The 15742-nt window shown below is 37.1% G+C and overlaps 1 pseudogene across 1 annotated transcript in view; it reads right to left on the minus strand.

Annotated features, from left to right (window-relative positions):
- Positions 1 to 13679, minus strand: part of LOC308609866 (ferritin light chain-like) — a 29695-nt pseudogene extending 16016 nt beyond the window's left edge. The window contains exon 1 of the transcript in view: positions 13618 to 13679. The product of the transcript in view is annotated as a ferritin light chain-like (transcript). The remainder of the gene's footprint in view (positions 1 to 13617) is intronic.
- Positions 13680 to 15742: the final 2063 nt, after the last annotated feature.

Here is a 15742-nt window from a genome sequence, read left to right on the forward strand (position 1 = left end):
AGAAATATAGAGGTTATCTGAAGCCTGCAATGGTAAAGTTCCCTCTGCTATTGAAGTTATTGTCTTTAAATAAAGATTCTACATCAGTAATGCTATATATATATTTTTTTTTCCGATATTCAGGTTAATTTCCTATTCTCTATAAGGAAGTAGTTGGTTGGTTGATATGAGAGATAGTGTGGCTTCCAAAAGTGAAAAGTATTATTTTATTGTAATTTCCAGCTACCTAAGGATGGGAGAGGCCCAGGACACTGCAGTCAGTATATTATGTGGAGCAGGTTATATTGTGGTTTATTTATGACCTTTTACATGTTTATTTTCTATGCAATTTTGTGTGCTCCTTTTTGAGTTTTGGTAGATAAGTGCTTTGTAACTTCGGAATACTTGGAGTTATATAGATATATATATGACATATATATATATATATATATATTATCATAGTAGTTAAAGCCGTGGACAGTGTACTAGTCTACTTAGGTTCAAATTCTGGCTTGACCCTATGACTTCCCTGTGGCTTCCTCTGCTCACCTATTTAAAAGGAGTATAATAAGACTGCTGTGGTGAATTATATACTAAGTGCTATTTAAGCATTTGCTATAATGATTATGTATACTCGAAGGCAAGGGACTTGCCCCTTGATTGTCTCTGTATTCCTAGTGCTTAAGAATTCCTAGTGCTTTCCTAGTGCATTGTCTTAGGATAGAGATAGCTCAGTATAGTTCTTCTCACTATAAAGTACTGTTACGTTGAAAGTCTTTGCTTGTGTACTAATAATCTATGACATATCTGCTGAGGACAAGGAAAGGAATAGTTTTAAAACTGCAATGGATAACAAAAGATTGTATGATGTAATGCCTTTATTATGTAATTATAAAACTAACAAATGATCATGGTAGAAAATTTGAAAAACTCCTAGACAAAATAGAGATCAATAAAATTTGGAGTAGCGTTCAGAGTGTAGAGTTGTCCATGAATATTAGTGCTTTCACATTTTCCAGGACTTTAAGTAGACTCTGCTTCTTAAGAGTCTATTCATGATACTTTATTTTAATGATGTTTTCATCATGGGGACACACACACACACACACACACAGAAATCTGTTAAAAAAAAAAGAAAGACATGTAAATCACTGATGTTTCAGATAGCCACATGAAATAAAGTGAGAAAGGTCAACAAGCTGAAAGAATGTGGAGTAGCATCTCCTTAATTGCTTACATAATTCTGATAATTACCTCTCTGTGGATAATGTAATTAATGGGGAATCTAATTCAAGAAAAATGTATGAACTTCAAGCCTTCTCGAAGCCAAGTATTTCTTTCCACAAAAGTTTAATTTCCACGGCCGTGCTTCCTTATTACCTGACAGGGAAAGTGTATTGTATGGCAAAGGATCTTCCCGAAGGAGGGTGCTTCCCACACTGATCGTCATAAATGACTTCGGAATTACTGTTGCTATATTACCAAAATCTTAAACTAGGGTATTTTTGACAAATGCGGTCCTTAGTTAATTTTTAGAGCTACAAACTGTCAGATGGCTCTGCAATAACAATTGTCTGGCTGTTCTTCAGGGTGATCACAATATGGTAATGACCTTGCGGTACCACTAAAAAGCAGGAAGGTGTGAGTCTTCCTTTGGTTCCAGAGTGAAATGCGAGTTGGAGTTGGAGTTGGAAAAGAGGCCGACAACCAAGTGATAGAGAAGGAAATGTGAGGTCATTAATGAAAAACCAGGTTTAAGTTAAGGTGAAGAGGCATGAGGAAATGGTCAGCTGTTACAGTATTACAAAGATCATGAAGAAACATATCCATGAATGTGGTTTGTATTGCAATCTGCTGAAAAAGAGACAAATATCCTGGCCTGGCCTTCATGGAGATTATTTTTATTGATTCTGATAATAGATTATTGTTGAAAAGGGCTTCCTATAAATTATAACCATGCAAAGGCAGCAAGATAATTTGTTTTTTCTTTATGTATGTGTTTCTCATTCCTACTCACTTCTCTCTTAGGGGAAGAGAAAATCACAAAACACAAAAATGTCAAATCTCAGCTATTCATTTTCAAAATAATTTTTTTTCCAAATTCCAAAGGAGGCAATAGGTTAACTTTTAAGATTTGTAAGGCTCAAAAAACTAGATTTTTACAAAGTGTAGCCAAATTTTGTTCCATAAATAGTAGCTTTGGAAAGAATATGTGATGATGCAAAGTTGGAAAAAGCTGGTTTTTCTTCCGTAAATGACTTCACCGTGTGGGAGAAGAGGCAGAGAAGAAATCAAAGTAATTAAACATGGGGTGAGTTTTTCTGATAGGGGACTCTAGTGCTTTCAAATAGACTAGATAATCCTCGGGATAATCTGAGGGTAGAACAGACCAGTGCCTCATTTCCAATCTGGTACCCTGGAAGAAAACAGTGTATTTCCTTTGAGGTCTTGAGAGGTTTTTCTTCTTCTTTGTTTTGTTTTTGGTTCATTTTGTAATCAACTTTATTAAGGTATCATTTACACACAATAAAATGCAGACATGTTTAGTCAACGGTTCAATGACTTTTAATTAATGTACACATTTGTATAACTACCACCCCCATAAGATCGATAACAATTCTAAAACCCTAGAAAGTTTCCTCCTAGGCTTTTGCAAAAGTATCCCCATCTCCCACCCCAAGGCAACCACGGATCTGATTTTTATCTTTAGAGATGAATTTTGCCCAGTTTAGAATTTCATGTAAGTTGAATAATATGGTAGGTGCCCTTTTGATCTGGCTTCACTTGCTCAGCATATGGTTTTTGAGATTCATTCATGTTGGGATGTTTTAAACCAGGACTTTAGCCTGGGTGACTGATGTTGTCTGAAGGCACCTATAGGTACATCTGAGTCTCTGGCATTGTCACTGTCTGTTCTTGGCTCAGTATTTTCAACTTTACTAAGAAGCACAAGGTTGAAGTAAGGAAGATCATTGTCAGTATAATGGAGGTGAAGTGGGGTCTGTTATATAATATTCTCAGCATAAATTGACCTGCTTGGAATCATTGTGTTGATAATCGACAAGGATACTCTTCCTCCAAAAACCTTGATACTATAAAACTTCTAAAGGACGCTGTCCTAGGACTCTTTTAGTTTTCATTTTTGGGGAAACATTTCTGGAAAATTGAAATGCTCACAACCTGAAAGAAGCAATTATTCACCTGAAGGCTAACTCTGCTAAAGTTGAGTTGTCCGACCTTTACCTGCTGATAGAACCCAAATAGCCTTGCAAAACAATGCTCTTATTGGATATAAGCATATAGATTGTTTAAGACGGACGTGTATATGCAGTAAAGTAAACAAAAAAAGAATCTTTGAGTTTTCCTTGCTGGTTTTTTTTTTCATTTATGCTTCTATATCATACGCTAATAGTTTAGGGTAACCTCAGGTTAGTTTTAGGTCCACTCTTTATGTAAATGTTGATGTACTCCATACGCAACTTTTTTCTACCTTCCTTCTTTTCTTCCATCTTTCCTTTCTAACTTCTTATAATCCATTATACTTAATCCTGCATTTGTTGAGGTGGCAATTACTGTAGGAAATTGAAAGCAGTGTGAAATTTTGCTGTTCAGAATGCATGTTGACCAAATTCTATATTGAGAAAAGGTCTGAATTTACCCACAGTAACCGTTTCTCAGCGTCTCTGAATAAAGGCCGTAGAAACTGGACTATATATAATATCCTGACAGGTATGTAGAATTCATAGCAATTACCCTCAAAGAGCTTACCTAGCGTAGATGCCTATGAATGCATTTAATGATTGCTTTATTGGCAGCAGTGCCAACACACACAGTCTATTTTGTTTTATATGATTATCATTACCTGCTGTTTACCACTGTATACATTGCTAATGGTGTGGTTTCTATGGCTTGTGAATTTCACGGCCCAATATTATGTAATTTATTGCACACTTTAGTGTAGAAGATGGAGACTCCATAAATTTTCGTGTGCTCTTTGCCCCTTTGGAATGTATTACACTGAGATCAGGCAAAGTAATAAATTTATTTCAAATGTGCGTGATAGCTAAACATCAATTAGGACTTGATGGGAAATATTTCTTCTTCCAGCAACATAACAGTTTTTAAAGACTAAGCCATTGAACGTGGAGTTCCTGAACATGGGACTCAGTTCACTGGGATCCCTTCTTAGAAAAATAAAGGAAAACTTGAATTGGATATGTGTGGCTTATTCAAGTAGTAACTAATCAGCTACATCTTGGTTAACTTAATTTGTCACAATGGTTTGGTATTTTATTAACTCTCTTCCCCTTCTTCCCCTGACTCTCACTAGAATGGATCATGAGTATCTTAAAACATACTAAGTCGTCTTCCATCCCTGTTAATCTAACTACAAAAACACACTTTCCTTATCCAATGTAACATACTGTCTTTTAGAGTAGCTGTGGTTTTAATTCTCTACAAAATTAAAACCAGCAAAGAGAAACATTTTCAAGGAGCCACCACATTGTAGAGCTTTAGAAAGAAGACTTTAGAATTAAGAGCAACTATATCATTTTATAGCTAAAGCACCTGAGACCTAAAGTAGGAAGGTAACCATCGAGGTCAGGGAAAGGGGTTGAAGATCAGGTTTCAAGCTGAGAAAGAGTCTACAGGGACTCAATCTGAGCAGGTCAAAAACTGAAATGAGACCACGAATGTTCTGGGAAGGGTGGCACCTGGCCTCAAGGGTGGGATTCAAACAGGGAGTGGGCCTGGGGGAACTGAGCTTCTGCAGTAGGCAGAGAAGGCCACCTCATCTGTGGAAAGTGCCACTGACATCAGGGAGTTGAGGGGAAAGAGCAGTGAATTCCAGTCCCCCTGAGAAAGCAGGCCAATCTGATTAACTCTGAATTTAGGCTTATTTCAGATACTTCTAATTTTTTTGTTTGTTTGTTTGCGGTACGCAGGCCTCTCACCGTTGTGGTCTCTCCCGTTGCGGAGCACAGGCTCGGACACGCAGGCCCAGCATCCATGGCTCATGGGCCCAGCCACTCCACGGCATGTGGGATCTTCCCGGACCGGGGCACGAACCAGTGTCCCCTGCATCGGCAGGCAGACTCTCAACCACTGCATCACCAGGGAAGCCCAGATGTGTAGTTCTTTAAAAATATTTTTAACATTTTTCCAGCTACATGTAGACTATAACTTAGCATAAAAACAATATGGGTTTTATTTTAAGTAATTTAACATTTTGACATCCTCATAATGAAATTAAATCCAGACGGTTTCTCTCCATGTTCTCTTGAAATAGTCCTTGATCATCCACAGTATTTCCCATCATCACAAAGGTGGTACCAAGGGCAGAGAACTCCAACATTATTAAAGTTTCATAAAGCAAAGTCAATTTTAAGAATATAATGTCCCCTAACTGCTAAAGGTCTTGACAGATAATTTCAAGGGAAGCATAAATTATTTTCTGTTTGTCAGAGGGCAAAATTATTTAGGTTGACTTAATGAATAGTAGAGTTTTTGAGTGGAGAGTGTTCTTAAAATATTATGTAGATCTGTCTAGCATCTGTCAACAGATGCTAGCCACGTGGCATTATTTATGTGGAAACAAATTTTAAAATAAGGTTAAAAATTCAGTTCCTCAGTTGCATTTGCCATATTTCAAAGATGTTTATTAGCTCCATGTAGCTATTGAATACTGCTTTGCATAGTACAGATATAGAATATTTTCATTATCACCAAAAATTCTATTGAGCAATACTAAAATTATACCCAGATATTCACAGAGAAGGCAACCAAGTCTCAAGGAAATAATATAACTTCCCCAAGGTCACACAGCTATGTTTTTAAAGAAAAGCAAAATGACACAAAGGAAATAGTAACAGAGGCATTAAAGAAACCTAGTAAGTTTCTGGAGCAGTCAAAGTAGGGTTTAAAAGTGCACACTTAGCTGTTAGCAGGGTTGAAGCTCTTGATGGTTGGTAAGATCTACCTGCCTGAATTTGGACATTAGCATTTTATGCAATGAATTAAAAGCAAAAAATCATTTCAACGAATGCCTTCCAGCTCCATATTTTTAGCCACTGCCGTGCTTCCAGATTATGTTTATCACTTTCATATACAGGGCACCACTGTGAAATGTGATGGTTTATCTGACCCCAGAGAAATCAGGAAATCTTGTGGGGGTTATGGCTCTATTTGAAAACGTTGATTTTTAAATGCATCATGCATACTGGCCCTGTTTTAAAAGGGATTCCTGCCATCAAATAATCAAAATGTAAACCTCTTCTCAGCTTGCAAAAGTCAAAGATAGTCCCTGCATCTTTATTATTTCATTGAAATCCAAATATTATTTTTCCTTTCTCTAACTTGTTTTCCTCACAGTGTGATCAACTATTGCCAAGGAAGGAAAGGTTAGATTTATCAATCAAAGTTTGCTAAAGGCCCCCTAGGTAATTGAACCCTCAGGAGAAACAATCCTCATGTATTCTTTTTCTGTTGTTTCAATAGCTTTGTAAAGAGTCATTTCAGTATGTTTGGTTCTGTAGCAGAGGTTCTGTGAAGTGCTTGTCGTCCTCAGAGGTCCAGAAAGTCTGCGAGTCTGTGGGTAAAGATGGGTAAGGAGAGAGAGGGAAGGAGGATAGAGAGAGGCTCAGGGCTGAGATAAGGACAGTGATCTAAAGACTCCTGGGGGTGAGGCTGGGGTGCACAGACACCCACGACTAATCTAGACAGAAACTGAGTAATCAAGGGGATGACCACTGTGAGGTCATGTGGTCACCTCTCCCTCTAGAAATAAACATTGCCCTCAGTAAGTCTCCTCCCACCCCAGAAGAGCATTAGGAAGGTCTGGAGAGGGGGCTTATTGGCAGAAATGGAAAAAGCAGGTTGAAGGGATTAGCCTGGAGCAGAGAGACCAAGAAACCCAAGCCAGTAGGTGGAAGGCAGACTTTTCATGGAAGTCTCCAAGCCCAAGTCAAGTTCTGGGACCACCAAGTACAAGTCAAAGAGTGCTCATTTAACCCCTTTGGGCCCCCATGGGTGTGGAGGAAGACTGGACAGAGAGGGAGAAGGGGCCAATGAAGGTACAGTATTTACTATGGGATTTAACACCTGAAAGGCCTCCCAGTAGCTTCAGGTCTGCTCAAGAATCCTTCATGTCCTGCTGGTTTGCAGTGAGTGGCTCACAGCTTCAAGGCCTCCTCTGCCAGATAGAGAACTATTTCAACCATCCTGCCTCTATTTTGGACTGTAGCAATGCAGACAGGAAACCTGACCCCATTTTCAGGTTCTAAAGAGAAATTCTAAGTACCTGAAAGACTGAGGAACATGGTGGCTTTTATTTAAGATGGGGAGCTAGAGAGCACATACCTGGACTTGGGCCTGCAGCAGCACCAAATTCCACCAAGAGTTCCCTTTATTTTCTCTCGCATCTCTGTTTCTCCTTTTCTCTCTGCTGGATTAGCCACGGGGACTCCAAGTTCTTCATTGTGTGGTCCTGGTACCAAGATTCTCCTGGGAATTATAAAGCTATTCACCTTCTACATCGAGCACTTCTTATTTTTTCCCCAGCAAAGTTAAGTCATCCTTAAGAGGAGTCAGGGTGCTAGCTCTTAAATATATTTTAGTCATCCCTTTGTACATTAAATGCTCTTTCTTGGAGACTGCTCCTGACGTGGCGTTCACCGTGCTCTCAGCTGGCCTCCTGAAGTTCTGCCCTGCCTTCCCCACCAGGTACAGTTCAGGAGCTGCCTACCTCAGGGTGATAGGTTATCTTCTAGTTGCTTTATTCCTTTCCCTTTTACATTTAGAAAATATAATTTGAATACATAAACTTCTCTGTGGCCACAGCTTTATTTGCAACCCACAGGTTTTGTTATGGCATATTTTCATTATCATTCAATTAACAAAATTCTAATTCCCATTGCGACTTTATCTTTGACTTACATAATGATCAGAAGTATGTTTTTAATATCCAACTATTTGGCAAAATATTGGTTATATATTTTTTAAATTCTTGCTTATTCGGAGTCTTGTTTTATAACCGGAATATAGTCAATTTTATAAATGTGCCATGTGCACCTAAAATTTTCTGCATAATATATATATTCCATCATTGTTGTTGCAGTGTTTTATGTAAATGTAGGCCAAAGTTTTTAATGATGGTATTCAGATCTTCTCTAACCTGCTGATTTGTTGTTGTGGTTCTATGTTACTGATCTAGGTAATTTAGATTTTTCTATTTCTACTTAGTTTTTTGGAATTTCCCTTCATCTATTGCATTGAAGTTTAGATTTATAATATATTCCTTGTAAAGTAACAGTGGGTTTTATTATCCTGCCTTATCGCCAGTGATACTTTTTGCTTTCAAATTTATGTTAATATTAAAAAATCTTCTTCAATTTTACTTATTGTTGTTAGGACATAATTTTTGAATCCTTTAATTTTCAATCTGACTCTTGTCTCTTGTAGGTGGCATAGAATTACGTTTTTTGTTTGAATAATCCTTGTCCTTTAATTTGAGTATTTACAGTTAAGGTATTTTCTTGTAGACCGTTTACTCCTCGTTTACTATCTGTCCCACCTTGTTATGTTCCTTTTGCTCTTCTTTCTTCCTTTTAGATTTCTTCAAATTCCATTTTCCCTTGTATTAGCTTGTTATTTGTACATAAGTAGCAGTTACACATGTACCATGACTTATTAGCTCTTTTACTGCTTCTCAAGCAATGCTGAGATCTTAAATATCTTTTACTACTTTTTCTCTTCCATTTTTTTAATGCATTTTAATTTTTGATATATTTTATTATTACTTTTTTGTGCTGTTAGATTTTATTTAGGTTTATCCACTTATTTATTCCTTCTGTTATACATAATTCTTTATAAAGTCCTTATTTTCGTCTATGATAATCTTCCTTCAGCCTGCGGGTCTCCCTTTATAATTTAATTCAGGCAGTTCTGATAAGAACATATTTTCTAAATTTTGTTTGTCTGCAAATTTCCTTATTTCATCTTTCCTTCCAAACAACATTTTCTCTGCCTCTAGAATTCCCAATGGGCAGTTCTTTTCTTTAGCACTTAAAAATATTATTCCATTATTTTCTAGTATCCAGTCAGTTTCGTTGAGAAGAAAGCTGTAATCTTAATCCTATTGTTCCTTTGAAAGTAATCTCTCTCTTTTTCGTCGGGCAGCTTTTAAGATGTTATGCTTTTCATTGCTATTCATGAATTGTACTGTGGTGATCTCATGTGTGGTTTTCTTTGGATTTGTTCTTGTTGCATTTTTTAGTGCTTATTGAATTTATGGCTCCATATATTCTTTTTAGTTTTAGAGAACTCTCAGCTGTTAATATTTCTGAAATATTGTTTTCATCCCAATCTCTCTCTCCTTTTTTCTTTGGACTCCGGTTTACACATATGATAAAAAATATTTACTGTGGCCCATGTGTCTCAAATGCGCTTTTGTCTACTTTTTATTCTTTTCGTTTCCCATGCTTTACTCTTAATATTGTTACTACTCTATCTTCCAGTTCACTTACCTCTCTTTACCTGTGTCCAATCCAGTACCGAGTTTTAAATTTCGTATAGTTTTTAATTCTATCAGTTCAACTTCAATCAGTTTGTAGTTTCTACTCGTCAAGTTAAGTTCTCCACCTTGTCATCTATTTTCTTGAACTTGATAATATTTACTGAAATATGTATGAACTTTAATGTTTAGGTCATCTATGATTCTGATTCTGTTTTGTTTTTTATTCTAATTCTCCTTTTCTTGGTTGTCTTGGTGGCTCTTCAGTGAATACCAGACTTGGGATATGACAAGTTGTATAGAATCTGAATGACATTACAGTTGCCCTTTGAACAACCTGGGTTTGAACTGCACAGATGCACTTATACATGGATTTTTTTTCAATAAGTAATACAGTACTACATGATGTGTGGTTGGTTGAATCCTCAGATTCAGAACCACAGATAAGAAGGGCCGACCATAAAGTTATATGTGGATTTTTGACTGCACAGGGAGTCAGTGTCTCTAACCCCTACATTGTTCAAGGGTCAACTGTATTTTCTTGAGGAGAGAATTTCCTATTCTTAGGTAGGGAGCAGAGGGGAAGATCACCTCAGTCACTGGACCAACTTCATACTCATTTTCCTTCTTTATAAGGTTCAATGTAGATGTTGCCTCAACCTTCCTAACACACACACACACACACACACACAAACACAGACACACACACACACACATATGTAGAGATTTCAATGTCCTAATTCATATCATTAGTTTACCATTGGGCCACAAATCTTTCATAGGTTCTGAACCCCAATTTTGTCTCTTCAGCATTATGAACCAACTAAGTCTTTGTTTTGACTTCAGTTAGCTTTTGTTTGACTTCTTAGCATCTTGCCTTGTCTACCTATTATACATGGAAAATACTGCAAGGGAACACTGTTGCTGAATCCAGCTCTGTTCTCTGAATCTTTACTCTCTCTGTGATTTTGGTCCTTAAAATTCTAGCTGCCTTGTTATTTCTCAATTCCAATTCTGGTTTCCTTAGTCCTATGACATTGTCCTAAGATCTACTGGCTTTTCTACCTCTTAGGAGCCGCATTTGGTTTCTCAGCCTTTTGCTCTTCATCAGTAGTTTCTAAATGTCTGGGCTAGAAAAGCATGTGCAGAATATTGTTCTCACTTCAGTGAGTTTCTTTCTCTATTTTACTTTTCTAGGTCATGGCTACCTCAGTAGCTTTCTAACGCTCACAGTCAAATGTTGCTTATGATTTATCTGCCCTTTCTAGTGTGTTTTCCTAAGGTAAACTGATATAGTTGGAAACAGAAGTTCATACCCACCATTTAAAAAATGCTGTTTTGTCTTTCTATGAATTCTCTTTTCGTCCCATCTTCTGTCGCTTTTTCCCACCAAAAATTCCCATTCTCCCAGATAGATTATTTTAGACTAAAAATTATTATTAAGCTAATATGTTAATTTTGAAAGGAATTAATTTTGCTTTGAACAAGAACACAGATTGGTGAATGGAATATGGAAGATTCCTTAAGACCTTTTTCATCTCTAAGAGTAGTATCCAACCATCGGTACCATAATAAGTTTGTCAACAATGGAAGAAAGCAGTCTTTATAAAATCAGCATTATTCAGTAATCTCAAAAACTGCTTCACTTTCCTGCTCATGCCACCAATTTCCAAATGTTCAATAGGAGCAGAGAATCATGGGATAGGATGTGGAGAAATGGCCTGTCATAGTAACTATAAATATTGGAAAAATGGAATTATAAATAAAGAGGGTTTTCTATGAATATATTTGAAGTGTTTGTTCCTACAGAACTTCTAGAATAAGACTCAAAAGTTTAACATAGAAACACCTCTTAATAAGTATGAAAATCACTAAAATTTATCTCATAATACTTTTTTCTTTTGTGTTATGTGATTGTCAGAGTCACACAAAACTATTTTTATCTGGACTTCACAGATCTTCTTATTTTTACTATGGGATCAGTTACCCTACATTTTTGAAATTTGGCAAAATACTTAAAGTTGGAACATTTCCCCAAAATCCAGGGCATATGACTTACATTTCTGTAGAAGGCAATATTATATTTCTGTCTAGTTCTGGGGTAAACATTTTCATACCTGCCAATCCAATTTGACGAATGTATCATTTTTCCAGTGCACTAGTGTAAAGTAAATGGTAAATTCAGTCAAACAGTCATTTCATACATCAAAAAGGAAAATCAGTCAACACAACTGTCTGACTGAAATGAATGAAGAAAACAAATCAAGGCAAACAACTGTCCCAGTAGACTTGTATAAATACAGTAGTGGTGTCATGTGCAGGATTAATCTTCCCTCACCCTTAACTGGAGAACACTGGGCCAGCCAATTCAGTCACTCAAATGATACTGAATTATAATATTCCAGTTTCATTTACTCTCAGTTACTGCTGACTGCCCTTCCTTCTCCTTCATCTGTCCATCAGTGGAGAATGTCAGAGCAGGAGAACAGTAATATTGGCATATTGTAATGTACTGTCGTGAATTCTACAGCTTCAAAATTCTTAGGATAACTCAATGATCTTAAAGAGTCTGGTGCAGAAAGGATATGTGAATTAAATCGCAGACCACTGTCTGACCCTACCAGCACTAACACCCCTTATTCCTGGTTCTAATATATCACAGAATACTCAAGAGGAAGGTTTTGAGTGGTCAGCAGAAATATGGCTCCAAAGCAGCCACATGGAAAAGAAATGTTGTCATCTCTGATCCACTTTAAAGTTGACTTGTCTTTTACTCATAAACCAGATTCAGTGTGAACTCTGTTCTGCTAAATGTTAGAGAATCTATTGGAGGAGTGTGGCCAATTCTTTTGAATTGTTTTACTCTCTAACTTTTTGTTTTTTTAACATCTTTATTGGAGTAGAATTGCTTTACAATGCTGTGTTAGTTTCTGCTTTATAACAAAGTGAATCAGCTATACATGTACATATATCCCCATATCTCCTCCCTCTTGTGTCTCCCTCCCACCCTCCCTACCCCACCCCTCTAGGTGGTCACAAAGCACCAAGCTGATCTCCCTGTGCGATGTGGCTGCCTCCCACTAGTGTGTGTTTTACATTTGGGAGTGTATATATGTCCAAGCCACTCTGTCACTTCATCCCACCTTACCCTTCCCCCTCCCCGTGTCCTCAAGTCCATTCTCTACGTCTGCGTCTTTATTCCTGTCCTGCCCCTAGGTTCTTCAGAAGAATTTTTTTTCAGATTCCATATATCTGTGTTAGCATACGGTATTTGTTTTTCTCTTTCTGACTTACTTCATTCTGTATGACAGTCTCTAGGTCCATCCACCTCACTGCAAATAACTCAATTTCATTTCTTTTTATGGCTGAGTAATATTCTACTGTATATATGTGCCACATCTTCTTTATCATTCATCTGTCGATGGACACTTAGGTTGTTTCCATGTCCTGGCGATTGTAAATACTGCCACAATGAACATGGTGGTACATGTCTCTTTTCGAATTATGGTTTTATTAGGGTATATGCCCAGTAGTGGGATTGCTGGGTCGTACGGTAGTTCTATTTTTAGTTTTTTAGGGAACCTCCATACTGTACTCAATAGTGGCTGTATCAATGTACATTCCCACCAACAGTGCAAGAGGGTTCCCTTTTCTCCACACCCTCTCCAGCATTTATTGTTTGTAGATTTTTTGATGATGGCCATTCTGACTGGTCACAGAAAGAACTTTGGCATGGTGTTCATCATCTAACTTATCCTAACATGCAGACATTTATGAGAGTAAAGTCATGTCTTTGCCAGAGTGGGTTGGTTATCTGGGCAACTGGGTCAAATCAAGAAGGGCAAATGTAGGCTGCCAGAGTAAATAAGGAGAGGAAAAACAAAAAGAACGAGCCATATCATTCATCAGTGATTTTCCCCCCAATATTCTTAGACTCCACCTATCTCCATCTTACTGGTAACACAGGAACTAGACTGAACAATCAGGTAAAAGGTCTCTACAGAAACTGAGGTAATATAGAAAATTTAAAAAAACATAAAATTGTAAATTTTCTTCCTAGGGCTAATTGAGATGATACTTCAATAATAACATAAGATCAGGTGAAGTCTAAAGAAATTTTAGAAAACCTGGATACAGTAAGAAAACATGTGTTCGCCAGCATCCAAATGTTAGAGAGACACCAAGACATGTGGGCCAAGTTCTGGAGAGAAGGGAAACACAGACGCAAGCTTGACATTTGGTGCAGCTTTTCTCCTTGGGGCATTTGCTGATTCAAATGTTATAGCCTAGGAGCTGAAAAGCCAAGGAGTTCAAAAGACTGTAACCACAGAAGCCAAACGGCAAGAGCTGAGGCTAAAAGCAACAACTAATGGAATGACAAGTTACACGTATCCTTAGTCTCACAGGGCTGGGGGAACCATTACATTTAAAGCCTAACAAATACAAGGGTAGTTGGGAATAGGGAGAATCCAAACGTTCACATGGTAATCCCAAACGGCAACACCCGTAGAGGAAGGACAAGACAGAAATAGAGCACCCTTCACACAGACGGAAAAAAAGGCTTTGAATGAGCTCAAACTGAGAATGGACTAAGGTTTCCAGTCCCTATGGTAACTGTCTGCCATGGGCAAAAGGAAATCTTTTCAAGAGAACGATAACAACATCCAGAATATGGAGGTATCTTTATAGTTTCCTAAAATAAGTTAAGCCCAATTTTAATATAAAAAATAATTGGACATACCAGGAAAAAGACTCAATGATCAAAAGCTCAAAAAAAAAAAGAAAGAAAAAAGACAATATAAATAGACACAGGAGGACAAGAGTTAGTAGGCATTGGCTAAAAAACAAAACAAAACAACTATGATTAAACAAAGAAAATAGACACATGGCAAATAAGCATATGAAAAGATGCTACACATTCCATGTCATCAGGGAATTTTAAATTAGAATAACGAGATACCACTACACACCTATTCAAATAGCTAAAATCCAAATAATGAGATACCAAAGTTGTTGATGATGCAGAACAACTGAAATTCTCATTTGCTGCTAGCAGGGTACTTGGCAGTTTCTTACAAAACTAAACATACTTTTACCATACAGTGATCTAGTAATCATGCTCTTTGGTATTTACCCATAGGAACTGAAAAGTTATGTCCACATAAAAACCTGCACATGGATGTTTATAACAGTTTCTTTCATAATTGCCAAAACTTGAAATCAACCAAGATGTTTTTCAATAGGTGAATGGATAAACAAACTATGGTATATCGGTACAAAGGAACAACATTGAGCAATAAAGAGAAAATGCTATGAAGCCATGAAAAGACATGGAAGAAGCTTAAATGTATATTGCTATGTGAAAAAAAGCCAATCTGCAAAGGCTACATGCATATTATATGATTGCAGCTATATGAAATTTAGGAAAAGGCAAAAGTGTGGAGACAGTCAAAAGATCAATGGTTGCCAGAGGTTGCGGGGAGGGAGAAAAGGATGGGTGAAGTGCGGAATTTTAAAGGCAAAGAGACTTCCTGTGTATGGTTCTGTAATGGTGGATACAGGTTATTGCACATTTGTCAAAAATCATATAATGTACAAAACAAAGAGTGAAGTCTAATGTAAACCATGGATATTAGTTAGTAATAATGTATCAATATGGGTTCATTAACTATAACAAACATCTTACGCTAATGTAAGATGTTAATAATAGGGGAAACTGGGTAGAGAGCTAAGGAGTTATGAGAACTCTGTCCTTTCTGCTTAATTTTTCTGTAAACCAGAAACTGCTCCGAAATAGTCTGTTAATTTAAAAAACAAATCTAGACCTGCATACATAACTTGCACGTAAATCCAACCACAGCAGCATTATTCATAAGAGCCCCAAAGTGGAAATAACCAAATGACCATTTATTGTGAATGGATAAATGAAACATAGTAATATCCACACCATGGACTATTATTCAGCCATAAAAAGACATCAAGTACTGATGCATGCTACAACATGGATGAACCTTGAAAACATGCTAAGTAATTGTATGATTCCATTTGTATGCAATGTCCAGACTAGACAAATCTGTAAAGACAAAGTATATTAGTGGCTGCCTAGGGTTTGGAGAAATGGGGGAGTGAGTGACCTATAATAGATTCTTTTTCTTTTGGGGGGTGGATGAAAGTTCTAAAATTGATTGTGGTGGTAGAGCATAACACATTAAATTGTACACTTTAAATAATATGGAAAGTAAAATATATCTC

This window comes from Mesoplodon bidens (genome assembly GCF_964165515.1).
Source record: "Mesoplodon bidens genome assembly, contig: HAP1_SCAFFOLD_312, whole genome shotgun sequence".
Lineage (NCBI taxonomy): Eukaryota > Metazoa > Chordata > Mammalia > Artiodactyla > Ziphiidae > Mesoplodon > Mesoplodon bidens.